Source organism: Limanda limanda, chromosome 13, assembly GCF_963576545.1.
Source record: "Limanda limanda chromosome 13, fLimLim1.1, whole genome shotgun sequence".
In the NCBI taxonomy this organism is placed as follows: Eukaryota; Metazoa; Chordata; class Actinopteri; order Pleuronectiformes; family Pleuronectidae; genus Limanda; species Limanda limanda.
Genome location: NC_083648.1, coordinates 12,192,479 through 12,219,646, shown reverse-complemented (window position 1 = coordinate 12,219,646; position 27,168 = coordinate 12,192,479). Strand labels below are relative to the sequence as shown.

Below are 27,168 nucleotides of genomic sequence, written 5' to 3'. Positions count from 1 at the left end.
GACTGCGTATAATGCTGCCTTAGCTGAACTGCGGTGATGGGGAGGAGCAAGCGGAAGTGAGAAGAAGGGAGGGAAATGGTTTCAGGCAGGAAAGACAGAGATAAAGCAGAGAGGTGGGGAAAAGAGAGCTGGAGGACAGATGCATGGTATGCTTATTTACAGCAGGTGAGCCTGTCAAACCAATACAAAGCCCACAAGACCTTCTTCTCGTTTTCCTGTGCCGAAGCCACCAATAGCAGGCGGCGAGGATGGAATCTGATCAAAGGCCAGTATCCAGATCCAACTTCTGCTCCTATCAGGGTATCGACAGCACACGTCTTAATCGCCCTGCGGCTCCAAAAGTGCTGCCGTGGCAACAGGATGGAAATGGGGATCATAATGTATTCATGGTGCCGGCGACCTGGGGGCTGCAGAGCGCGCTCTCTGGGGACCACACTTTACCCAGAGCCAGACGTGTCTGGGCAAAATCACTCCACACAAGACAGCAGCAGAATACTGAGGAGCCATGACAGGATGGAGGGAGGGAGGGAGGGAGGAAGAAAGAGAGAGAAAGAGATCTATGGATAGAAACGGGAAGATGGTAATCGAACACAAAGACGGAGAAGTGGTCGGGCATTCGGGGTAAACAATAGCTGCTGAGTGGTGTCAGAGATTACAGTAAGGGAAGGAGGGAAAGGTTGCGTTGCTCCAGTGCGGAACTGGAACTTGGGAAAAAAAACAACACAAAAGCCAAAAAGATCTGAAGCCCAAGCAGGAAAAAAAAAACCCAGGATGTGATTGGTGGGAAGGGGCTTGCTGGGATGAGTGGCTCTACCTTGAGAAGCCTGATGCTGCTTGACCAGGTGGGTGGTTGGCTGGGAAATAAATTGCAGAGGAAATTGCTCCAGATTATCAGGGCCACAAAAAGACATGGCCCTTTGGTCATGGGCGAGAACGGATAAATGGCTGGACGAGTAAATGAACAGAGGGACGGAGAGGGGGGGAAGATTGATGGCTGAGCAGATGGACGGTTCAGTCGGATTGAGAGTATACAACCCCCCCCCCCCATACCTGCACATCCTATCCATTCCTGGAAAACAAATGCTTACACGGGAGATGCGTCTTGCGGTTTTCCTGGCTCAACGTAGTGAGCTCTCTGACCCTTTCAATCCGTGTGATCTCCTCCTCCTCCTCCTCCGTATATACACAAACCACACACATATCCATACACATGCGTGTTCACACCCCCAAAAAAACCTCTCACATGCACAAACAAACAAGCAAACACAAAGATATAGCCTGACCTGCTTTTCCTCAACAGGAGGGCAGCTACAACAGGCACCATGCCAGGTAAACATCCTCAAGCCGTATGCACTCACCACAGAGGGTAAAGCTCAATGCTGGAAACACACTCTCAAATACGAGGAATACTCAATTATGTTTAAGACTGGGAAGATAGTTTTTGAATATATATTCCTGCTACATGGGCCTCCCGCTGTATTTAGACATGAAAAATAGAGAGACACAACTTTTGCTGCATTTTATATCAAGGTTCCCTCTGTATCCGAAAGTCATAACACCCCCCCCCCAGAGGTGATGATTCAAATGCATTAAGTCCCCCCAAAATGAGAGGATTCACCTGCAGACTGCAGTGCATCCTCCTGCACTAACTATCCTCCACACGTAGTACACCCTCAGGCATTCAACCTAGGGCCACAGACTACTCCCTGTTTGTCTTCCCTTCTTCCCTTTAGCTGACAGGTTCTTCGACTGCTAAGCGCCAACGCGGACCTCTGTGTTTGTGATGACTGTGCACAGCAATCAAGGAAGAGAGAGAGAGAAAGAAAGGGATGATGAAGAGGAGCGAGAGAGGGAGCGAAGAGGAGGCAGATAGAAACAAGGACATCAACAACGTATTCTCACAGAGAGATGACCCCTGGCCATCCCGAGGCATCTGGTTTATCTGGCTGTCTGGGTAAGCCACGCACACACCTAATGACTCCAGCCTGGTCCGGGTCCCATAGGTTTTTTTTTATCCCGGATTACGGATGGGGAATGACAATGGGCTGGTAAACTACTGGGCCTCACGTCTAAGAGCTCATATCAGACAAGGAGCTCACCACGATGAAAAGACCGGTCTGAGAACATGGTTCAAAGTTACCGAGAAGTTACGGCACTAGTTTCTGAATCATATTCACAATATGATGAAAGATTCATGAAGCCTTTCAAAATGTTTGCAATATATGTTTAAAACACGTATATTTTTAATTCTGCTCGATTACTGATTTGTATGCATCATAAATATTGCATTCCTTCTCAAACCGAAGGTCAAGTATATCCGTAGCTCCGAGTTGAGGCTGGTGTTGGGGGCCAATATGGAGATCTGGTTTGGACTCTAACCTCCCTCCCTCATGTTGCATGGCGCTGCTGTACAGACCTCAATCTACTTCTGCAGTGGAGATTAGTAATCATCTAGGGTCTTCATATTGATGGCCAGGCTCAGCTTGTTTGCATATTTACTGGCCTCAGAGCCCAGTCGCCTGAGGTGAGAAGCAAATTACATTTCTGCTTACCCCCACGCGCACAACTCTCTCGCACATTTTTTGATTTCTATCCCTCGTTTTCTCCTCCTTTTTTTCCCAAACTCGTTTCTCTTAACATGCTGATCAGTCATCTTGGGGTAAGCATCCTTGCCTGCCCCGGTTGCATCCGACTAGCGGTCTCATTTGGCTAACATCATCACAGCGTAATCTTGTTGGAGAGAGCAATCAGTTTACTTTGGAATTAGGTATTCCGTTGGCGGGCCCGGAGAGAGGGAAGGCTCACAGGGTTTAAAGGATGCAAACGAAAGCATGCTCTCCAGAATGCAGTCTTGAGCCTGATTGGGTGATAACAACCCACACAGGCGCCATGTGAGAGTAATGAATGGCCAATGGGAGGCCTGAATAATAATGCAACTGGATTAAAATCCAATCACACGATGGTTTTTGTCTGTTGACTTTGTTTGTGGGGTATGTTCTACAAACCAAGTTCATGATGAGAAAGATGCATCATGCTTTGACTGGGGGCACATAATGTCCTAATATAAAGATTACCACTCTGTTTACTACGGCCCAATCTCTCTTGGCTGTCAGTCAGTCCTGCAGGATTTTGTTGATCTGATTTCAGAGCACATGCGTTGCATAAAGAATGAGCCGGATAACATGATGTAGTGATAGCAACAGTAGATGTTCTTTGCTGTTTTAAATCGGTGGCATATTTAGAGAATGGCTACCACAGTTGGCGGGCTGCTATTCAATTAAGGTTTTTAATGTCTTGGTTTGTCGCAGAGACACGATCCAAGCTGGCGCGCTCTGCAGTCTTCCACAGAATCCCGGCGTCTTGTTGGGAAGCCATCTCTTAGGAGCGGCTCTCTGATCAAATCGATTGACTCCTCAAGGATGATTGATCAGCCAGGCAGGTTGGAGGTGGAATAGATTAGATGACCTTTACATTCTCAGTGGTGCTGGACCCCCCCTCCCCCCACCCCCCCACACACTGCTGTCCACTGCTCTTAACATTAAGATGACATCCTTATATTACCTGATAGCATGGCTCTACCGTGGAACCATTACATTCTGTCACGACACACTGTTCCCTCTGCCAAAGCACAGTCCAGCTGGTGGCCTTGGAGACCTTAAACGACACCCATCCTGCCCATAAAACAAAATTTATGAACCCACCTTCCAGTTCGAAAAATGGCAATTAGCGCCGAGGAACAAATGTGTTACTTCATGTGATATTTGAGAATCCCTGTCCTCGTGGGTGACCGAACTCCTCATATCCTGAAGTATAGGAGTGGCTGTTCCACAGAGCCCCATAGCAGCTCCCACCCAAACACTACCCCCTGGCCAACAAAAACAACCCCTGGGAGGGGTAGAGGAGAGGGGGGGAAACGTTGAGTCGGTGATAGTGTAACCCCAAAGTTCCTACACCGCCGTGGCTAGCAGGATGCCGTCACAGCTGGCTCCACGCCTTCCTGTGGGCCAGCTCCACAGAGCTCAGCCTGCAGGGAGACATAAACCTGTCGGACTGGTCACTCTTTCCACCGCCCTCCATCTCCCTCCTTCCCTTCCTCCCATTACTGGGGAGTTTGGCAAAAGTCAACCAAGGAAAAAGCCCTATGGGGATCAATGCTCAGTACATTTCCATGCAGACATAAGCAAAATCCTATGACCTTTTCTTTAGGGAGTATTAACATTAATCAAAAAGGCTATGCATGTTTTTTTGGGTGTCTCTGAATGAGGTGTATGTAGATTGGCGAACTTGTTTTTGTCTCAATGCCATGTTACATCCAGTCGGCTGCTGGTGTAAATTATCACAGAGAAACATGCCACTGAGAGGAGCTTTGGCATTTGATATGCTAATACACAGTGTTAATTACAAACCAAGTGTTTGTTCGTGGAACGCACACGTCACACAATTGTTTATAAAAATCAATCATTTGCCACTTAAAACACCAGACACCTGTTTAGGTAACATCTGATCAAAATAAATAAAAAATTTAAAAAATAAAAACCTCTAAGGTTAATTACATTTTATGATTAATATGTTCTTTATCATTATTCTTTAAATAAAAATAGTTTGAATAAAATAAAACAAAACCCACGAAATGAAATAAAAAATCAACATTTCACAAAGAAAATGTCCATAAAGTTTTTTTAAATACATTTTTGCCTTTTCCTTGCACCTAGTTATGTTTCTGTGTATCTGCCTCATCATTATTCCAGTGAGCAGTCCCACGTTTGAAAGAGAAAAAAAGAAAATCATTTGAATTCCGGGGACCCAGAGGAAAGTGAGCAAAACCCAGAGGTAAGATCCCAGCTCGCTCTCTGTGCCCTTCCGTTGGCTGCCTACCTGGTAAACATCTCCACAAGCTCCTTGCTTTCAAAACACGTCAACCGATGGCTATGTACTTGAGACCGGCCGACCTATCAGGAATTGAGACTTTATTTGTTTTTTTACCTTTTTCCCGTCTCTCTCTTCCGAGCCACCGCACATAACCTGTCTGGCATTAATGATGGTGTTAATAAAATGCGGCTGGTCTGTGGGTGGATTTGCCTGGCGGGCCTGGTGCCTGTCCTTCTCAGAGATAAGCCCACTGCTGGCCTTATCTACCTCCCACAGCCCCACCCAGCAGTGCTGTGCACTGGACACACAACCAGTCAACTCATCACTGGCTAATTACCACCTCTGACTGCCTGACAAAGCAGGCCTGGACCCACATCGCTGCTGCTGCGGCTAAGATTGGCTCTCCCCTACCTTGCTTGTGTCTCTTCGTCGTTTCCTACCTATCCCTTTCTCCCCCTAAACTTCCCTCTTCTTCCTCTGGCCTGCTTATATTTCACGCGTCTGTACCGGCAAGTTTGTCCTCTACTCTGTCATTTGTTGTCAAAGAATATCTAGTGAGTTTTATGGCAGGATTTTCCGACTGTCCCTGAGAGGAGACTATGCAACAGCTTCCTTGTGGGTGGTCAGGTAAATCCTGTGTCTACCTTCCATGTATGTCCCTGCATTTTGAAAAGCACTAATGTAATTTATGCTACAGTTTCTCAGTCGGGGCTTAAGCCATTTGTGAGCCGACGTAAGTTCAGTCTCAGAGCTTCAGCAGAGCAGCCGAAGTCACTTGCGCTACAGAGGGAGGGAGCGGTTTCTTTTATTCAATTGTTTTCCACTTCCACGAGCGTGTGCCAAGGGGGAGGAAAGCGCCGGCTTAACACGCTCTGCAATTCAACACGGCCAGACGCAGTCCTATTAAGATTTAATGTGCCATTCTTCTGCTTGTGCCGCTGAAAAAGACTCGCAGGCTGAGGAAGGCAGTGAACAAAGAGCAGGCAGAGCCGGGGCCAGGGAGAGATGCCGAGAGTAAGAGAAACCGAGTACAACATCTCCCACGGCCAGGTCTCGTCACACGACTGAAGTTGGTCATTTCAAAAGGGATGCAACACAGTGGAGGGGGGGAATGACAGTGTCGTTGATATGGTGTTTTCACTCAGTGCGTGTGGCTCTGGGTGAGTATGTGGGATTATCTCTGGTCCGTCCACACGACGGCCCTGCTTTTGTGGCTACCTGCTTAAGAAAGAGGTCAACTGGATAAGATCACAGCATGTGTTTTGCGTCCAGGCCGATGAATTATGTGCCGTCTGGAATGCAAAGTGCAAGCACACAGGTGCTACGGGGGAACACGTGTGCGCATGTGCGTGCTAATATGTCCGTGTGTGTTTGCATGCCAAGGCGGATGACTGATTGAGCCGGCGAATACATCTGAGACAGCGTGTAAGATAGAGTGGGGGGTGTGAATATGAAGGAGTTGCAGTGCTGGTCACTAACATTTCTGCCTTGATCGAACAAACACAGGCCACAAACGAATCCTTTTCTTTTCTTGCGTTGATAGTTTTTCTGCAGAAAAAAGCAGTCGTCGTCTTACAAAGACCAATAAATACTTTATATCGTGCATAATGTGTGCGGTGTGAAGCACAGGGGAGGGAGAGAGAGAGGAGAGAGAGGGCGTCCTCACGAGGGCATATGCTTTGAATTCCTAATGACACTACTGCTAACGCTACTGGCGCTGTCGCACCGAGAGGAAACTGCACAGGGACGCTATGCCGTGGAGTCAAACACCGACTTTAATGCTCCCTTTCTTTCTCCGTCTCCCTTTCTCTCCCTACCTATTTCTCTCTCTCTCTCTCCTACAGACAATCACATAGAGCACGCCTCCCCCCCACACCCCCCTCAAACAAACACATACACACAGGAAAGACTCGAGCCCAATTCTGAGAGCTCACTCTAGCATGAGGTCTCTTTTCAGTGGCTGCGTTGTGCCAGAAGTAGCTATTCTCCCCTGACCGCCTCTCCTCCTTTCAAAGGCTTGTAATCAGTGTGCTGCTCTTTGTACCAGGATGTCGCAAGACGCCCGGGCGAAAACACAGCAGAACTTCTGATGAACGGCACTGGCTCAGAGTTCGGCTAATCAGGTCTTGCTCGTGTCGCTCTCCTCTTATGTGAGCCCCTTTTGAAGCAAATAAAGTCTTTGCAGTTTGGCACATTTTTCTTGGCAGCCACAAAGCAGCTGTTGGATCAATACACAAAGTTAGTTGAAAAAATGGAAAAAAAAAAGGACAGAAAGAAACAGTGCAACCAATCGCAGCCTGTTGGAAACAGTTAGTAGAAAACATGGACTGCCAGGAGCCTGTTCGTACTTGAGGGTATTACTGAATGTTTCCATGCCGCTGACCCAAAGACTTGATGTAAATTAATTCAAACACTTCAAACAAACATGTCGTGGTTAGGAACGGAACAGGGGAAAACATGTATCAGCGGGTTTTAAAGATTTGTCTGGTTACCCGGCACAAAGAGCGATTTCATATTAGAAATTTGTCTAAACTATTTACTGTATTACCATTCCTCTGCTTTGTGTGTGTGTGTATGTGGGGGGTATTATTGTTTTTCACTCAGCATTCGTATTTCATTTGTATTTTTCTCATAAATCTGAAATGTATTTTATTGAAGCCGAGTGCATTCTGCAATATCTACAGGGAAGAAGTAAAGGAGGAAATCTACATAATATAAATCCATATATGGCCCAGTTATCTCTCTCTCTCTTTCACTGTTGCACCCACTCTGATTGATTCCTTTATCTGAGGGAAGCAGAAGACATGCTCTGTTTGCTCGCACAGTGGCCGGCAGGAAAACAGAGAAAGACACTTATTAAAAAGGTCATCTCACAGAGGGTTAAAATAGCAGGGCACGGATCTCTCTGGGGGGAGCAGCCATGCCCCTCCTCTAGTGAAGGACACAAGAAAAGGTGTTGCTCGAGGGAGCTGGACCCGTAATGAAAGAATGGCCACCAGGCTGACAGCCCGTGTGTGCACTACGCTATTCAAATATCTTCAGAGAGACAGAATTGGAGAACTGACAGTGAGAGGCTTTTGTGAAAATGCAATCTTTTGAATTAAATTCGGAGCAAGAGGTGTTATTTTTATTTACAGTGTGGGCAGGCTGGTAAACACGAGTGGAAATGAGCCGAGGAGCGAGGTAGTTCTTTCGGTGAGTAGGTCTAAAGGCACGTTTCCCTGATATCTCATATCGAGCATATGAACATGTCTTGTGCCAACTGAGAACAAACATCCAGCTACAGACGCTGTTTCTCCTTCCCTGTGAAGGATCAGTAACAATGCAAGGGTGTATAGACAGTACAGTGAGACAGTGAGACAAAGCATTTGTGAAGTGTTTTTGGAAAGGCCTGTGGAATAGCAATGCCTCCAGCCTCCTGTCTCCTCCCCAGGGCGGCCTAAAGCCCTGTCGGCAGGATGCTGATCCCCACACGGAAACCTGATCCGCAGCCATCCTGGAGCCGGAGGGGGGACGGGGGAGCGCTCTCTCTCTCTCCCCCCGTGGAGCCCCTCCACTTCTGCCCCAGAGTTAAAGGGGTGCTCTGGGAGAACATTCCTCCAGCCCTGCCCCAGCCAGCCTCCGCGCTCAACTCTCCAGAGAAGCATTCTTCCAGCCCTGCCCTAGCCTTCACTGGGATCTCCTGGGGAGCATTCCTGAAGCCCTGCCCCAGCCCAAGACGGACTCCCTGGGGATGCATTCCTGCAGCACTCTCTCTTTCTCTCTCTCCCCATCTCCCTCCTTCTCCCTTGCTCCCTTTCTCAGGCTCTCGCCTTCCTCCGCAGTCCAGCATTAGCGCGATCAATAGCACCGATCGCATCAGGGACACGAGGCAATCCATACCCATGCGCTCCCTTAGCGCACTGCAGTGGTTACGGCTTAAGTGCATGGAAAGGTGTTATACCTCTGGCAGACGGAAGGGAGACAATGGCCGCCATTGATCGCGGTGACATGTAACATCTTTCTCTTTCTCTCTGTCCATCGGGCGTGGTCGTTCATGCTGCTCGAATCTGTTTAGACTTCGTTCAGTCTGTTTTGTCTCCGTCCTTTTGTGAAACTTGTGTTTTACTACAGAACAGGGACTCTTATGATATAATCAGGCCCAGAATAAACATGTGAGGTGCTGAGTGTATATGTGCATATCTGGTTCAAGTAATACACAGTAATACCCTTATGAGATGTCAGCTGGGGGGGGGAAGCCGAGCTGTTAGGGAACAGCAAGCAAATCTCCATATGTGGATTGGTTCCAGTCAAGCAATGCAATTTGTTTACCAAAAATAAGACATTTGAAATTGTAAAAATGGAGGGTTTAGCAGGTGCTGGTGGCTGATTAGAAAATGGCTCTAATAAAGGATCCATCTGTGAGTAGAGACTTGATGTAAGGCAGATTAATTGGTCATGGATGTCTACATAATGCCACATAGGAAATCTCCTCCCATATTCCAGAGAATACACAAACACGCACACACACACGCACACACATTCAAAGTACTTAGTATGCCATCTAGAAGTTTCTTTTCTCCCACTGTGTTTGAATACTAATAGAGTGTTTCTGCACAATCACAATACCCTAATGGCAATTAGATTCTTTTGTTTGGTTTCCAAGGGGGCGCTTATCCAAACGGTGTTTTTTTCATCATTGAGCAATTAAGAGTTATTTGTCCGTAAGATTGACATTTATAAAAGCTGGGCTTAATTATAGGAAAAAATATGGCTGAGTCAGGCACGGGCACATTACAATAGCAGGAACATAAAAGCTCTGACCCTGAATCCCATACACTCTCTTTTATTCACATTTCGGACTGTTTCCTTCGTATTGCACTTCAAAAGCTGTTATCACATGTGAACTGAGCTTGACTACTATCTGGACAATTGGTGTCTGGACATTGTCAAGAGGTGCCCTGTACAACTGGAGATGCAAACAGGAGGGATTTCTCCCCAGCTGGAAATGCTTCATCCATTCTGCTACATTTGGATTTGAAAACGCATCAACTCTGGTACAGATGCGTACGGCGTTCACACTACTCTGGCGTTTTAGAGTCACTTAAACTAAGTAGTTTGGCAAATGCTGCTGGCCCTGTTTTAGTTCAAGAACTGAAATGCGTTTTTCAGGCCTGTTGCTATGTACTGGGATTAAAACTGAAACTGAGCCACAGAGCTAGAGTGGACAGAGATCGTTAAACTAAACCGTTGGATGGATGTAGCCTTGATTTGTTTTTAGGTGAAGGATGGTGGGAAGAGGATGCAGGATAGAAACAAGATCAACACTCCTACCTGCTCGCTCTGAGCTCTCCCCAGAGTTACCTGCTCTCCTCACACATGGACTCAGTCGGACATTACACAGACTTTATACTCAGAGCTGGCAGGCTAAAGTCAGTTTAACGTCCGGTTTCAACAGATTCAGACTTTTGTGTTCAGCTCCTCTGGGTTCACCTCCTACTGCTGATGTCTAGTGCGTTTGTGACAGTGGCTAAAACCGGTACAATTAAAACTAATGTTTAAATTGAAACTGGGTTAGTGCATGTCGCCCTATGTCTTCAATAATTACTTTTTTTGTTTTTCAGGTTTCCAAAATAGTACTGTCAACAAATCTGTGTTGGCTTGATGGAATTGGGTGTCACATTGAAAAAAAAAGGGTGACAGGAGGAGCTGAACTTTTTTTTCCCTCGAAGCGCTGAATGCATTTGCTGGATGACAGTCATGTGAAAGGGAACAGTACATTGATTTTCACACCTTTAGTTGACTGAGCAACGGTGTTTCTGAATTTGCACACACGCCTGCACATCTGTGGCGCACATACAAGTAAACAAGCACGCCCGCACATACAAAGTCACTCCTACAGGGAACATGCATGTGTTTCTGCTTAAATTAACAACAATGAGGGCACGATAACAGCCTCATGTTCATGCTTAGACACACATGCACGCAATCAGGCAATTAACGAATAACAATACTTATTATCTAAAAACGAGTCTATTGCGTATTCTCCTCTGGTGTGTCACTATGACCTGTGCTATGTAGTTTGTAACACACACACACACACACTCCCACACACACATGCACAAGACTAGGTTTGTGAGACTGTCTTACAGTTAACGGAAAATCTTTGTAAAACTCGTGGGACATTGACCCTATAATTTGTGGTTTGCTGACTGTGGGTTGCAAAATATGACATTAAATTGCGCCTGAATGTAAACATAGATTACCCCAGCTTTCTCTCCAATTCCCTCAGAAATCTATAAACAGTAGCTTCAGTGCAAAATCAGAAACAGGATCATTGAGTTTTAGCTTGTTTGTGTTCCGTTGCTGAACACGATGGAAAGAGACGCGGTCTGCGCCCCAAACATTGGGAAAATGTGTGTCAGATGGCGTTTCTCTCAATGCGGGCCCATACGGACATGTAAAGGAGGACAGCAAGTCCAGGAGAAGCACATGGAAACCTTCAGTTCACATCATTAGTTCTGTCTGCCACCTTGTCAGGGTATTTATAGCTCTATTCATCCATCAACAGGTCAATGACACAGTCTGCCAATGGCATCCTTCTCTTTCGGTCCCACTAGGTATGACTACTGCTGCTCGTGAGCACTGGGACCAGCTGAGGGACTTTCCTGGAGCAAGGATCTGTTTCCAGTTGGTGGTCTGGTTACTGTGGGACCTCGTAGCAGCATGTTACACTCTGGTGAAATGTTAGAATTAGTATAGTGTTGTGTAAAGTGTTACGCTGAAACAGGGAAAGGGAAGGACACAATGCACAAACTATAAATACAGTGTGTAGCCTACAGTGATCTATTATAAGGACACACGGAGGCCTATATGTGTGTCATGTCTGCAGATATTGATGTACAGCACATATGAATAATGTGCTATGTGTGCGAGGCGTGTGTGTGTCTATGTTTTTGGATATGCACCAAGGAAAGTGGTAGTCTGGTGTTGTGCTCTCCTTGGCGCAGTGTACTAACACACATAGTGTGGCATATTCTCTGGTGAAGGCACTGAGTGAGTGTGGGAGTGGGAGAAGAGCTGAGTGGCAGAGTGGAGGGGAGGCTCGGTGGGCTGAACGTTGTTTACCTGTCAGCTGGCATTGATTAATCTTGTGTTCGGTGAGATCGCTCAGCGACTCGAACACCTGCCGGCAGCTGTCGCAGCTGTGCAGCGCCGGCTCCTCGTCCTCCTCCTCTCCTTCGTCGCCTTCCTCTGGAGAAAGCAGCCTCTTCCTCAGACGACCAGTCTCACCATCCTCCGCCGGCCTCTCGAGGGCGCACTCTGGATCTGCCGAGCCACAGGAAATGACAGCACCACATAGTCAGAGGGGTGACCCGCACAGTGAAGTACCACGGCTTCCTCTGGGTGACAATAAAATGGATTTCTAGACTCTGGATTTAATAAAAACAATAATAAAAGCTGTAATAAAAATGCAGGTTCAATTTGGGCCCCTGTAACTCAACCACTCATGCCATAACAGAACCGTTGGGCAGGTGAGGGTGAGAGATATACAGGCACACACAGACAGGGTGGCACACTGCGCACACACACACACACACACACACACACATCTAACACACATTCGCGCGCACACACGGCTCTGTTATTAGAAATGGTTTTACGTTGTGTTTGCCCTGCTTCACCCAAGCAAAACTTCAGTATATGAAACTAGACTGATGGGAATATGTGTAGTCAATAAATCCTGGATTGCAGTTTTGGCTGGACCAAAGAAATATGAAATTCTGCCGGAGCGAGCTGAATTGCATCGGTCAGCGTCTATCAACAGAGACGGACGTTGCCATTTCATCGAGACATCCGAGCCAGGACTGTGGATGTATACGGAGCGTAACATACAAAACTGAGATTGGTGTGTGTTAGGCTCTCGTCACGACACACACTTCCCTAAATTATTCAGCCTTGCTCGCAGGCAGCCGCAGGTCGCGCACATCAATATTCTTCAATCCATCTGCAGTTTTGTCTCTTGTTGGCTTTGTGCTGCAGCAGTGCCAGGGGTGGGCGCCTGGCTAATCTGAACCAGGACCGGGATTAAAAAAAAAATACTGTAAACACTGTGATTAGAAAATATCCCGACAACAAATCAGACCTTGACTCACGATGTACAATAAGCATCTTCATTCAGGGGCATTGGCGAAACCAGTCAGGCTGGCGACAGCATCATGTGACTAGGCGGCGTGGCCTGCAGCCCTCTTGCTCCCCCGCTGTGGCCATTACACTTCACAATATGACTGATTAAAAAGACATTCTTCGAATAAAACAATCATGTCACCCCGGTTAAGGCTTTGTGGGGGAGCAAAGCCCTTGCACTTCCCTGGCAGCCATTTTAAGCCCCACTGATGCAAGTGTTCCTCAGCTTGTCCTGAAACTCCGGAGGGGGATGTCAGGAGGAAGCCTGTTTTTTTTTTCCGCCTAGCACACAGTTAACAGTGCCCGAGGACGAGCGTGGGGTACTGATGTGTGCAGGTGTGGGTGTTTACATATATATTTATATATTGGGTGGGTATACACTAGAGCAGCCATTTTAAGTCCTCCTTCTTTAGGGTGCACTCTCACACTGTGAAATTCCTTGAGGAAAGGCGTTCCAGAACTCATCAAGGCCACCCAGGATTTTTCCTTTCCCCCCCACTTGCGCCAAGTATTGATGTAACATCACACCCTCCATTGTCCTTCCCTCTTGGCGACTGAGGCTCTCGGAACATGCCCTCTAAAAATATCAGCACCGTGGTCCCCAGTGGGACCATGCAGAACAGAACAGAAGGTGTTTCAAGAAAATGAAAATCCCAACCCAATCCTCGCAGATGCAGGCCTTTCTTGCTCTGGGGGGAAACACTTCTGACTGGGGCCAAAAGCCACACAATATAGACTTATGATTCATCCACACACACACACACACACACACACACACACACACACACACACACACACACACACACACACACACACACACACACACACACACACACACACACACACACACACACACACACACACACACGGAGACACAGAATTCACAATATGCACTGAAATGTGAACACTTCATGTCTTTTTTTCTTTTTTTTTTTACGGGCTGCCTGTGGAGGAGGTTAAGACTCCTTTATGAATCATTAATTTCTCTAATATTACAACTCGGTCCTGTCAGGGAAACAACTTACAGCTACATTTAAGCATTTTTATGTTTCATCTCATATAAAAATACAGAATTGTGATGCGTTTCACGCTGTTTTTCATGTTAAGGTGATTTTCTCCCAATGTTTCACGGGTAATAGATCTATGCTAACGGCCAAAGGACAAAAAAAAAAGAACGATTCGGAGAAACTGGGGATATTTACGAGCGCAAAAACCCAACGAGCTTTTACGCGTTTGCAGGTTTGATTTCCAATCCCTTGCTATCTCCTGTTTCCAGTGACAAGTTTTGTCTGCAACTTCCAGTGAACTCCGGCTGGGTTGGATGCTCTCGGTCGAGTGGGGGTGACCTCCAGTACACCGCTGCGACGCGTTGCTGGAAGTGCACTCTGCTACACGTTTGACTGCGGGTTGAGGGAGTGAGGGAGTGAGGAGAGGGTGGGGGTGGGGGGTCTTGACATGGCAAGGTCACGTCCAACCCTGGGATTAAAGAGCCACGTCAATACTGAGGTTCCTGTGCCTCTGGGCCTCATACAGTAATCCATCAGATCAGGACATCTTCTTCTACCGGTCTCTACAGGCTGGACAGCAGATCAATAGCAACATGCTTGGAATGGCTGACAATCACATGTGGAATATGGAGGCAGGATGTGTGGCACATTGAGATATTTTTTCCCTCACACCTATAGCCACCCTGCTTAATTTTGTTAATGAGTTCTGAAGATGCCGGCGTGGACGGCGAGGACGAGAGGGAGGCTCCATTGACCACAGCTGATCCATACTGTGATAAGGTCAGCTCAGAGTAAGACGATCGCAGCTCAGTGCCAGAAATTATTCATGAGGGGAATAAAAATGAAGATCTGACTGAAGGATTTTTAGAGAGGAATTTTTCTGTCTTTATGGTGGAAGAAGTGCATTAGTACAATACTAATAAAATGTGGGAATCTAAATGGTGATTGACACCTTTAGAGCCGTGTAATATCCGTCTGAGTCTGAGTCCATCCATCATACGCACTCCGCTCTCCTCTGGTACCGCGTGACATTTATCATGCCGCCACTTTCATCTTGTAAGTTGAGGAGTCCCCTGGACCCACCACCCTTATATTATTGAATATTTCTGCTGTTAAATATTTATAACCTTTTAATTGATATTCTCTTCTCTGCTCCATTACCCCCACCGGGGACGTGTGGTCCCTAGCAGGGAAGCCTACACTTGTCCCCCCACTGTCTGGCCCACCCACGGAGACAGGTGGAGACGCTGACCACGTGGAGGAGGAGGTGGAGAAAGGGTATGAGCGAACAGAAATGGAAAAAGGACGAATACAGCGAAGGGAACTGGCCAAGCTGCAAAGCCTGAATTCCTCATAATTTCCTCCTGAAAAGTTAACTCTCTCCACGAACCCTTTAACCTCACTGGAGACCGAACGTCTAACCCAAAGCGTTAAGATTAAATAATGAAATTGAATGCCGGGATCAAGGAGACGAGATTCAGAAAAGTTGTTTTGGGGTTCTGAGCAATTTCTGAAATGCAACACGTGATAGATGTCAGTGTTTTAAAGTCAAATTCCTTCAAATCAGGCCCCAAATCGCTGGAGCACGAAAAGCACTGAAACGACTGAGGGCTATACGCTGCCACTTGCCTGTGGATACAGTACGTCAAGCTCCATCAGGGTTTAGCCTGAGCCTTTCTTTGTGCAATGAAAGACCTTGGTGTTGAAAACATTATTACACCCCACCCCCCCGATCATTCTCAGAGACCCTGATCCTATGATGCCCCCTCCCTGGCAAACCCACCCTCGAACCACCCACCCCCAAGTTCAAATTAAGAATTTATTTTAACCAGCGAGCAGCTTCTGTCGACACATGTCGGCGGGCCTGATCAAAGGTGAGCACGCTCCTTTATCAGAGTGAGGGAGGCTGTCAGAAAGAGGAGGACATTAAGATTGAATAACCTTCACACGCTTGCCGGCACCTCATTATTTAAAAATCTAAAACTTTTTGCCGAGCACCCTCCATATATAGGTCACACTACATTCTAATGCCACATGTGCCTCCGAGTGTATCCTCCTCTGTGTGGATGGGATCTGGGGGTCTCCACTTAGGCCGTCACATCCACTGATCCCCCCATCATTAAAGAGCGTCATGATCCGACGACGCGGCTGCAGGTTTGACACTTGCCAGATTGTTAATGATTGTCAAGAATTTGCATGGAGGAGGAGGCGCGTCTGTGTTCATATGGTGGATACATGCAATTTGATTTATCTGCTTCGAGCCCCCCCCCCAGACTCATATTGAAGGATTAATTGCGGTTAAATAATTGTGATGTATTGGAACATGGCAGAGGCTGCTTGTCGAAGCCAAAACTCTTAAAGTGACGCGCTGACAGAAAACGTTTCCCCCCCCCTTGTTATATGTTACAAATAAACATGCAGGGAATTTATGAAAATTTTATGATGCATGCTGAGATTAAAAAAAAAAATATGTAAGAGTCGCACAAACGGAGAAAATGTGCCAAACAATTACGGGAGGAAGAACAAACAGTGGAGACAACACAGAGAACAGAACATGAAGGATGTAGCACATATAATCACAGGTATGCAGACGCCATCATCTGCCATTAAAACAAAAAAAAAAAAGATGTGAGCTTACAAGGAAGACTGGAAATCAAAGCGGTTAAATGAGAAACAGCATTTGAACGTAGCAAATGCTCCCTCTCTCTCTCTCTCGCTTTCCGTCTGTGCCTGTCTGCCCTCGCTCTCTCACAGGGAGTGATCATATTGAGCGCCTTGCTATGCCATTAGTGCAGTAAAACATCAAAGGAAATGAATAATAGAGAATATGATTTTCTGAAGTGGTGGAGTGAAAGAGTCCTTTTCCTCTTCCTGCTGTAGCGAGGCCCCGCGGTACATTGATCTGTGGGCAGCCTCAACCTCAGCCAGCGCCGGCGTCTCGTGAGCCGCGCCACCACGCCATACACCACTACACCACGGCACCTTGCCATCCAGACAACCCTTCAGATCTCCCTAAGCCTCCTTTTTGCCTCGGTCCACTCCACGTTGACATCCTCTCCCCCCCCCCTAAAAAAAAACTGCCTCAACATGACGTAGCCGTGAGCAAAAGAAACAAAGGCAGAAAAGAGGAGGGGAAAAAAAGAGAGAAATGGATGTATATATAAGAGAGAATAAAAAGCACGGTGCATGTGGTTATAATTACACACAGGCAGCACAGTGGTAAAGCCAAGCTGCAGATCTTAAGCCTGCTCGACACTCTCTGGGTAAAAAAGGCGCACAGCCTCATTAAATCGCAGATATCACACTGTTCCTGCCTCTCTATACTGTGCATAATACTGTCTATCTCTCAGAATGCCTCTTTTGTTAGCATTTCTCCTTTGGCTTTGCCACGTATCAAACATGAATGAGGAGCAGGATGCACGGCCTGCAGAACGCTCGCCGTTAAAAGGGGGGATTGTGGTGGGCAGTGGTTTAACCGGGAGGACTGATGGATGGAGGACCAGGTATCTCACAAGCCGTGGTTGAACGTTTTTTAAAAAGTTGGAGGTGAAGAATTGGGGAAAAAAATCTCAAGTTCGCCGCCACAAACCACTCTTATCCTGCAATGTCCATTTGTCAAACTGCATCCCGGAGACGGGGGTTAAAAAATAAATCAGTCAGACGAAGTCAAATGAGGAAAGTGAGAAATTAATTTGTGCGCCCTCCTGATTTCTCCACAGGCAGACATCGATCATGTGGCGGCTGTCTCCCCTCACTCTGGAGATGGAGGTGGTGGCGCACCGGGGGGACAGGGAGGGGGGGGGAGTATTCGTGTGTCTGAGGGGGTCGTTGTAATCAGGCACACTCATTAGCTCTGCTTTGGCTCTGGATGACAGGAGGCCTCCGAGGCAAGTCTGCCGCTTATGCCCAGTCCTTCATCCCTTGAGCTGGGGTTAGACGGGCTAAGGAGGCAGTTGCTTTCCACAGAACCACCCACCAATACCTGTCGATACGCATTAACACAGCGGCAGATAGATGCTGCTCTGCTTTTTCCAGGGATGGAACAATTAAATATATAATTGACATTTCTGATCAATTATATCAAAACGGGCAATTTGGCAACAAAGGAGAGAAATAAATAAGAATACTGAACGTCAGAAATGACACTTTCCGGAACAAAAAACTCAAATCTAGCTTGAAATATCTTCTGCGTGATAAAGAAGACAATTGGAGCAAACAAATAAAATGGGAGCACACTTTTGTCATGAGCAAATGAGAAACGCCGGACTCTATTGTGGTGGTGCATGCGGCTCCTCCGAAAGCTGTGGGTAAATGCCGGACTAATGTGGCAGCCTAGGAGCACCCAAGGTCCCCAGCCTGCTGGGCAAAACCATCCATATCGGGTTTAAAATAACCACACCTGAGACTTAACCTTTACCAGAGACAAATGAAATGAAAATATACAGTGTGGTGCATCAGGAGCAGGCTTCATTCATAGGGGGGCTCTCTGCTAGCCTGACCTGAATTACTGCTATTTTCCTGGAGGGCCACTGTGAATGACACACGTGGAGACAGGACACATTCATCTGGGTAGCTCTAGTCTACATCACACAGGAGGTTGGGAAACAAAGAGTCCCACAAAAAAAAAAGGAAAGCTATAAGCACAGCTGCACGTATGCATGTAAACAACTGGCAAACAAGAGATGCAACACTCGGCCCCTGTCTTCTCAGGACGCATGCAACCAGCCATGTAGTTTAAAGTGAGGAAAAAAAACAAAAAAACAGTCAAGGCAGACTAAATATCATTCTGAGCCCAACAAAGATTTTACAGGCACACACACACGCAGACACATGATCCACTTTCCAGCCGAAAAATGATGAAATATGAAATGGAGCATTACCGCTTGGAATGGCAGTCTGCCCGGGACTGTGCTGGTCCTCTGTCACATTGTCTTCTACTGCCAGAAAAAAAGAGAAGGGGGGAGAAAAAGAGGGAGAGAAACAGTTAACAGTGAAAAACAAGTTCGACACGTTGAGATTTCCCTTTCTTTTTTATTATTTACTATTGAGATTTCCTGTATGGAAACTCCAAGAGATTTCAACAGCTCTCGACAGCTCAACCTGTGGTTTGGGAATCCACGCAAGCCTTTCATATGTATGAGTTTTGGCAACAAGGCAAACAGACACCCACGTAAATAACACATTGGACTGGGTAATGACGCGTGATGAATTATGAACGTCTCCCATGAAACGTCCTCCCAACATCAACAGTGACCAAGTGAGAAACACCTTGATGACTGCTTTAGTACAGAGCCTCGGGTTGGTAAAGATCAAGAAGATGATTTGTAGATTGCCGGAGCCGACATGAACCTTCAAAAAACAGATCTGTTATAAAAACTTAAATGCAAAAAAAAAAAAATATTTCAGATGTGTCATAACAGCAGCTGCAAAGTGATTTTGGATTTTTGAGTGGTTGACAAAATAGCGACGGTTGGATCAGCACTCACATCCGCTCTTTAGGTCCACTTTGGACTTTTTTTGTAAACCGCACTGGCCTTGAAAAACACGACTTCTGTTTAATAAAAGGTAGGAGCCTCTTACATCGGAGCCTTTTTGGAACTTGTGAGAGTTCCGTGTGATATGTCAAGTACCAGAAATGAAATGGATTTTAACAGCGGGACGAGAACAAAAGAGTCTCCCACCTGTTCCATGTAAAATGAGGGTCTCACTAAGGACTTCTTACGCCTCTGCGTTCCACCCCTGCAGTTGAAATGCATTCTCCATTGTGTCTTTTCTTTCTAGCCTTTCATTTTCCTGGGCAAAGAGGAAGGGGGGAGTCTGACAGGACCTCCCAGTAGGAGAGTGTGGCAGTGATTGCCAAAGCAGAAACTGGCGCACTTTTAAAAATCGCACAAAATATCCTGTACTTTGCATAATTAAGACAGGATCCTATGGTGGCAGAAGCCGTTTCCTCGGGGGAGCATGAGTCGGTGTCAAGCGTGGTGTCAAACCTCGGTGAAAAAATGAAGAGGAAAGTGACAAAGTGTTTCCTGTGAAGACGGCAAACGACGGAGCTGCTGTGTGCTGCCGTCAGGGCCTTGTCCAGCCGAGAGTGAATTGCTAAGGATACTGACAGGAGGCTTTTGTTCGAAATAACCTTTTGTAAAGAAACAGATTTTCTCTGATTGGAACTATAATCCTTTAGTAACATTTATAATTGATGTATAGCAGGAAATATGGTAAACAAATGGTCATGGGTCTGCCAATTAATTAGCTAAATCCATTAAAAGTGATGGAATAGACATAGTTGGACACCGTGGAGGTAAATCCCTCGGAGCCACCGACGAGTGTATCAGCCAACACGGAAACCTCGTCCTGTAGAAGGAGGCCTCAGCGACTGACGCCTCGAGAGTTTAATGAGTTTCTGCAGCACTGTTGAGCGCCGTGCATCCAGGATCATTTAAATGCGCTATAGGGACAGGGGGTCCTAATAAATCCCCCACGGTTCTATCAGAGATCAGTGGTGGGGAGCTGGAGGTTTTTGTTTTGATTACCATCCCTGTTGGTGAGACGAGGGAGTTCAGGCAGAAAATTCTATTTCACAATGCCTTTAAGAACTTAAACATAACGGCGGGCAGGTGATGATTTCTCACCACGGTGAACTTATTAAAAGTTGCGTGGTTTAAAGTAAACAACCTCCGTCGCGGCGGCAAAACGCTTTTGCTCGTTTGCGCACGAGATAATTAATTAGCTCGCTAGGAAGTGATCATGGGAGGATGAGCTGTCAAGCGAGGGCAAACTGTGTGTGATGTTTTCATACCGGCCCGACGTTTGATCGACAGTCGGTCCAAACACAAATAGCCGGAGAGTTTTAATTAACATGCTCTAAAGCTCATGATCACCTCGTAATGACTTTAACTTCCTGCTGAATGCGACTCTGTCCGGACTGTTGTTAATGCGTCACCGCTATCAGTTAATTAATGTTTGACAAGGTACAGTGTATCACTCAGCCCGGTGACAAACTGTAATCATGCTGCTAGGTTTTGTTAATATAATACCAAACACACATGGGAGCGTTCCGGCGCTGCTCCTTTGATTTTTAAAATGCAGAGCAGGAAAACCATAATCCCACAACAAGTGACACAGCATTAAAAGCCACTAATTAACACACGGGCCACACACACTCACACACACACACACACACACACACATACACACACACACACACACACACACACACACACACACACACACACACATTCACACACACACATACCAAATGAACATAGTAACTGTCATTGTATTGTGAGTGACAATCCCCAAGATAGGACGTTTCTTTTTTCAGGATGAATTAATTGTGTACAGATAAGAGAGCTGCGCGGGAAGCAAATACAAAACATAAAGTAAAAAAAAACAAAATATACCATACAAAGCAAAAGGTATAAAACAGACTGTGCAGACAATGGAATATTTGAAAAAAAAAACTAAGGATTTATTAGACGTGAATAAGCAAAACGTGACAGACCCAGCAGCCTGGCCCTTTCCTACTGCATCAAATGATTTCGAGAATAGTGTGAGGTGTGTGTGTGTGTGTGTGTGTGTGTGTGCGTGTGTGTGTGTGACTATTTCACAGCACTTCTCATGCATAAAGAAAGAAAGACGGGAGGAAAAAAAACCCTGAGTGTGTTCCTGGATATGCGTGACTCATCTGCTTGGTTACAGCCAGCTTGGACGATACAGTGCCGAACACAATGGCTGTGTAATCCGCCCTGACTGACCGGGAAGGAGACGCTCGCCACAGGGACTACAACTCAATTTAGCTCGGGTCAAGAGGTCAACCCTCCTCAATTAGGGCTGTGAAGGGAGGGAGGAGGACACACACTGCACATGAATAACTTTCTTAATGAGCATTATTTGAACTGGTGATTAGTGTCATAAATAATTTGCAATAGAGGAGCGTGTTAATCAGGTTGTATAATATTTGTAATCCTCCCTATATTGCCGCGTACTGTAAGCAAATCATAACAGCATTGCTATTATTAAAAATTGTCATGAGGCGATAACTCTGCTAAGCAATCATTTGCAAATTTAGCTCCCCCCCAAAAAAATATTTAAAAAAAAGACCAGCTATTTACACAGGCAAACGAGACAGATGCAAATAAGCCCGGCGACGTAATGATTTCATTTGCAGCGGTGGTGGGAATCAATCATCGTCTGTGAATCCGAACTCTTCCTCCATGTGGCAGACGATCCATGACAACAGGAGAGACACATGCCACTGGAATAAGAAGAGATATCGGCCAGCTCCCGCGACACCCCCAGTCCAACACACCGAGCCGCATGTCAAGAGCACTGACAGCCGCGCTAATGGGATTTTTCTACGGCTCCATCATAATTTCCTTAATGATAATACTAACCATATTTTTGTGTCACATTAGAAAAGTGTTAATGGGTGTTATGCCACAGATCATTAATTGTGAACAGACTGGAGTACTGCAGCCTCCTATAAACTGAAAATGACAGAACTGTTAATAGACGTTTTATCAGGGGAGGAAAAAATCAAGTGCATGAATCGTATCTTTCCGTATTTTAGATTTTTCTTTTAACGTTAAACAAGCTATGTACAGTGTATGTTGTTTTTTTAAGTGCTAAGTTAGTTTTTAAAGTAGTTTTTTCTTTCTGAGAAATAAGCTTAAAGGTGCCGCCATAATATTTTTTTCTTGCACCGGCCTATGCTGAGGTCAAAAGGGGAGTGGTTATACATCTATTGGCATCAAGTTCATGGTCAGGTTTCTTTTCTCTAAAAACAAACACTTCAAATTAAGACAAACGTGGAATTGAAAAAGATGATAAATACCAGTTCAAGTTTTCCTTGACAGGTCAAATTTAAGTACCTGACACGAAGGCAATCAAAACAAATGTTGAGTCTGCACTGGAATATTACTGCAAAATTGAACTAACTTTGTTTTTAATTTACCCTGCATAGATTCCATAAATCCACCTGATCGGTGAGGCTCATACATAGAGTTTAAAAATAATATGTTCTTTTCACGTATACAGCCAAACAAAACTCCTGAGTTCAGTCATGAGGTGACAAATTTCAACTCTTCAAAAACATGAAATATTTAAGGTACACATGACGCAGCAACGACTCCATGACAACCGCTGAGCTTCAAGCAAATGGGCTCAGACACAATATTTATATATATATATGCAGACGATGACGGACCTGGAAACTTCCAACTCAGCCAATTAACACGTCAGGACCCGAGCTTCAGAGTGTCATTTGTGCTCCAAATGAAAATATCAAGCCAGCCTCACGTTATTCAGGAAGTGCTGCGAGGACAGGCAACGTGGCAGTCATCACACACACACACACACACACACACACACACACACACACACACACACACACGCACACACACACACACACACACACACACACACACACACACACACACACACACACACACACACACACACACACAGATCCTCCCTCCCTGCTGCTCGCCATGCACCGATTCAATGTGCTGACCCAAAAGCATCTGCACATCAAAACAAAATTACAATGTGCCTACAGTTGAGCGATGTAAGGCTCAGGATTGAGTAAATGTCAGTGGCTGGGGTGAAGTGTTTGCATATAAGCGAATGATGTATGGTCTTGTCCTGTGCCATTTATTCCCCCAAGCAATAACGTAGCCGGATCTGTCTCTCAGACTTAATTGAAACGGGACTTGTAATGTTGGCCTTTTCCTCGATGGGACCAAAAACATAACCTCTGACTCCCACAAGCAGGCAATACTGAGGAGGTGGGTGGGGGGTGTTGGGGGTACACAGGGGAGGGAAGAAGGAGGAGAAGAAGAAAAAAAAAGGAGTGCCAACTGTCACAGCGTTATTTTCTCCTGTCTACACCCTCCATGGCCAGAGTCTCCATACTACATGATGCCCGCTGCACCTTCCCTCTGTGTTCCACCGGCTCCTCTGTTGATTTCACCGTCCGCAGAACAAAGTGTTCTTTCTGTGCATTTAAAAAAAAGACAGAAAAAAAGAAAAGAAACCCCGTCCACTAGGTTCAAGTCTGCACCAGACAACCTATAAAAGTGAAACCTGAACTTTGGCAACCCGGGTCTGTTCGCAGGACACGCGCCCGCGCACGCAGACACGGACTCGCACACGCACGACAACATTGGGGGGGGGGGGGGGGGGGGGGCACAAATGTAAAGAGGGCCACTTTGGTGTTCAGAAAAATATAATATTAAAGAATCACAGTGACAATCGCTTGTTCTCCTGCGAACACGAGTGCAGCAGTGAAGCGGAGTCGAGCAACATTTAAGAAAGAAATGACAAGTGAAGTTATTGTGGACATCTGTATAAGTGTATCTCTGTCCCCGAGGGGGGAGAGAGACAATGAACAATAAATAACATCTGCCTGGCCTTCCCTGGGTCGGATCTGTGACGTGTCTGCGGCTCAGCTCCGCTCCTGCACGCCGGATGAAGACATAAAAGTCGGCGTGTTTTGTGAGCTGCAATTTTCCAATTTAAATTTTAGTGACAATAACAAAACAAACAATGTCATCACTCTGACTTCATTTGCATCGCGACGCGCTCACTTGTCGATGCCTCTCCTCCTCCGACGCACACACACTTGCACGTATCTTAAAACAGATGTTTCTGCCGAGTGCACGCACGCGCACGCGCACACGCACCACACACACTTGTAGCGTGTAGGCACGCCGGCTTGCAGGAGACGATTACACGTAAGTGATGTGTCTTCTGAGAATAGCAAATGTCACACCAACTAACAAAAAGCAGTCAATGCCAATCTGCTGCGAGAAAATAGGAAATCTATGTATAGAGCTGTTGACTGCGAGTGGAGCGCTGCAGGTCTGGAGACCGAATGTGACAATTTTAAAGATGTGCATGCACTCACAATTCCAACCCTCTCCTGGGTATTGATTTAAAATGGTGGCTGCATGAATGTACCACCTCAGACCATGTAATCTTCCTTTGAGATGAAGACTTCCGAGAACGAGAGGGGGGGGGGGGGCGAGAAGGGGAGAGGGGTCCACAGACCACAAGCTGGGAATGTGAAATTGTGGACAATTATTTGCTGAGCAAAATACAATGCCTGCCAGATGAACTGGAGCTCAACCTTCGAAAACCCAGCAGCCCCCCCCCCCCCCACACACACACACACTCCAACCAAAAGGGCTACAGTGGAAAGTAGTGCATGAATAAGAGTGTGTGTGTCTGCATGTGTGAGGGAGAAAGAGGGTATGCATGCATGTTGCTCTCTCATTCTGTCTCAATTTCTCTTCTCTCCCTCCCTCCCTCCCTCTGCCTCCCCTCTCACCCTCTCACACACACACGCACATGCACACTCACGATCACATACACCACCACCACACCGACAGGATACGAAAATACGTACAAATCACACACACACAATCTCCCCGTGAACTGTGAGGCACTTAAAAAAACAAACATCATAAAGTTGTGTTGTGTGTCCAGGCTTCCAGCTGATCGCTGTTAAATCCAGATGTTTCCAACTTATTAATGAACATGTACAATTACCACTCGACACACACTTATCCCACCTCGACACACACACACACACACACACACACACAATATAAAATGTTTCCTCCTTAGTTTTCTCAGACAGTGGGGGGGTGGTGGTGGGTGGGTGGGGGGGGTGTGAGTCACGTGACTCTGCACCCCATTCCATCAGACAAGTTCCAGGACCAGGAGCGTCTTTTTTCTCTCCCCCCCCACCACCACCACCCAACACCCCCCACCACCACCATCTCCCCACCATAACATATCCAGATGTTTGCTTTTAAATCATGCACATACACTCCCCCACCCCCCCCTTTAGCATGCCCTTTTTTTGCACTTTAACTATCACTATGCACAACAACACAATGAGCTACACGGGCCGCTGCGTGTGGACAATCTCATGCATGCGCAACGTGTAAAAAGATAATAAAAGGAAAAAGGAGAGAGATGGAGCCATCACGAGTTCAGCCTGGATGACTTGTCCATCCTCTCTAAAAAAATTAAATTATCCTGAAAGAGAGAGATAGAGAGAGAGAGGGAGGGAGGGAGAGAGAGAGCCAGCACACACAGAGAACCGTACTTACCTTTCAGTGATCTTGGCTTAGCTTGCTTGCGGCGCGACATCCTACAGAGAAAACCCCGCTGAAGTTGCTCAGTTTGCGTGCGTGTCAATGTGCACGGTGTAAAGCAGCAGTCTGTCTAAACACCACGGAGCGAAGCGGCGGCTGCGGCTCTAACCATCACACCAGTGGGGAAAAAAGCAGGAAAACAGAGGCAACTCTCCGCCGCGCTACACGAGTTGTGCCTGTGAATTATGATTATTATTGCGGCTGTGATGAGTCGCTGCACCGGGTTATAAAATCCAATCGGACCGTTTTAGTGGAGCCGGGTATCGGCGGGCAAAAGTGCGAGAATCTCCCGTCATGCGCTTCCATTCTCCGGGCACGGACGCACGCGTGCAGCGGGCATGGTGCTGGAGCAGAAATAAAAGTGGAATGTGTTTCGCTGTTTTTTTTTTTCCCCTCTCGCCTCAAAATGCATCCGAGTGAGAAAGACCCCGGCCGAACGCGTCCTGCGAGCGAGCAGGCAAAAAGGCAACAAAAGCAAAAAAAAGGAGGAAAAAAAATGATAAATACACTTTTCACTTCATATCCACCTAACAGCATGAAAACTATGACAGACTCCAGCCCTTTCCCTCACTCCAGTCAGCTAATCATGAATTAGGTTCGGGAATCTGATCTAAGTCTACGTCTAAATTGCTCTTAAAAGAGGATGAAGAAGCAGAGAGAAGATGGAAGCTCCCTCCTCATCACAAACCTGCAAGGTCTTGGACTGCGCTGTCGCTCCGGTAGTCCACATAATAATGGAAAATGGAAGCAAGGCCCCCAAAGCCATCAGGATGGCTCCAGAGGGGGCCCCTACCCCGCAGGGACTCGCTCTGTACGTAATCACTGAGGAAATCATTGTCAGCCTGCCTGCACTCACACACAGACAGAGAGGCATGATTAAAATCCGAGGGAGCGCGGCAAGATGCGGAGCGCTGGATCGCCTGCTTCCCCGGATCCGGAGTCGAACTCTCCGCCCAGAG

The 27,168-nt window shown here is 46.5% G+C and overlaps 1 protein-coding gene across 3 annotated transcripts in view; it reads right to left on the bottom strand.

Moving 5' to 3' along the window:
* Window positions 1-26,931, bottom strand: part of LOC133018066 (zinc finger protein 521) — a 94,813-nt gene extending 67,882 nt beyond the window's left edge. For 2 of the 3 annotated variants that reach the window (XM_061084355.1, XM_061084356.1), the window contains exons 1-3: window positions 26,898-26,931; window positions 18,923-18,976; window positions 11,977-12,177 (exon numbers count right to left, since the gene is read on the bottom strand). The gene's annotated coding sequence lies outside the window, so the exon portion shown is untranslated. Of the gene's footprint in view, window positions 1-4,983; window positions 5,026-11,976; window positions 12,178-18,922; window positions 18,977-26,897 lie in introns of those variants that run through there. The other variant, XM_061084357.1, reaches the window with a different exon arrangement.
* Between the last annotated feature and the right edge of the window lie 237 nt (window positions 26,932-27,168).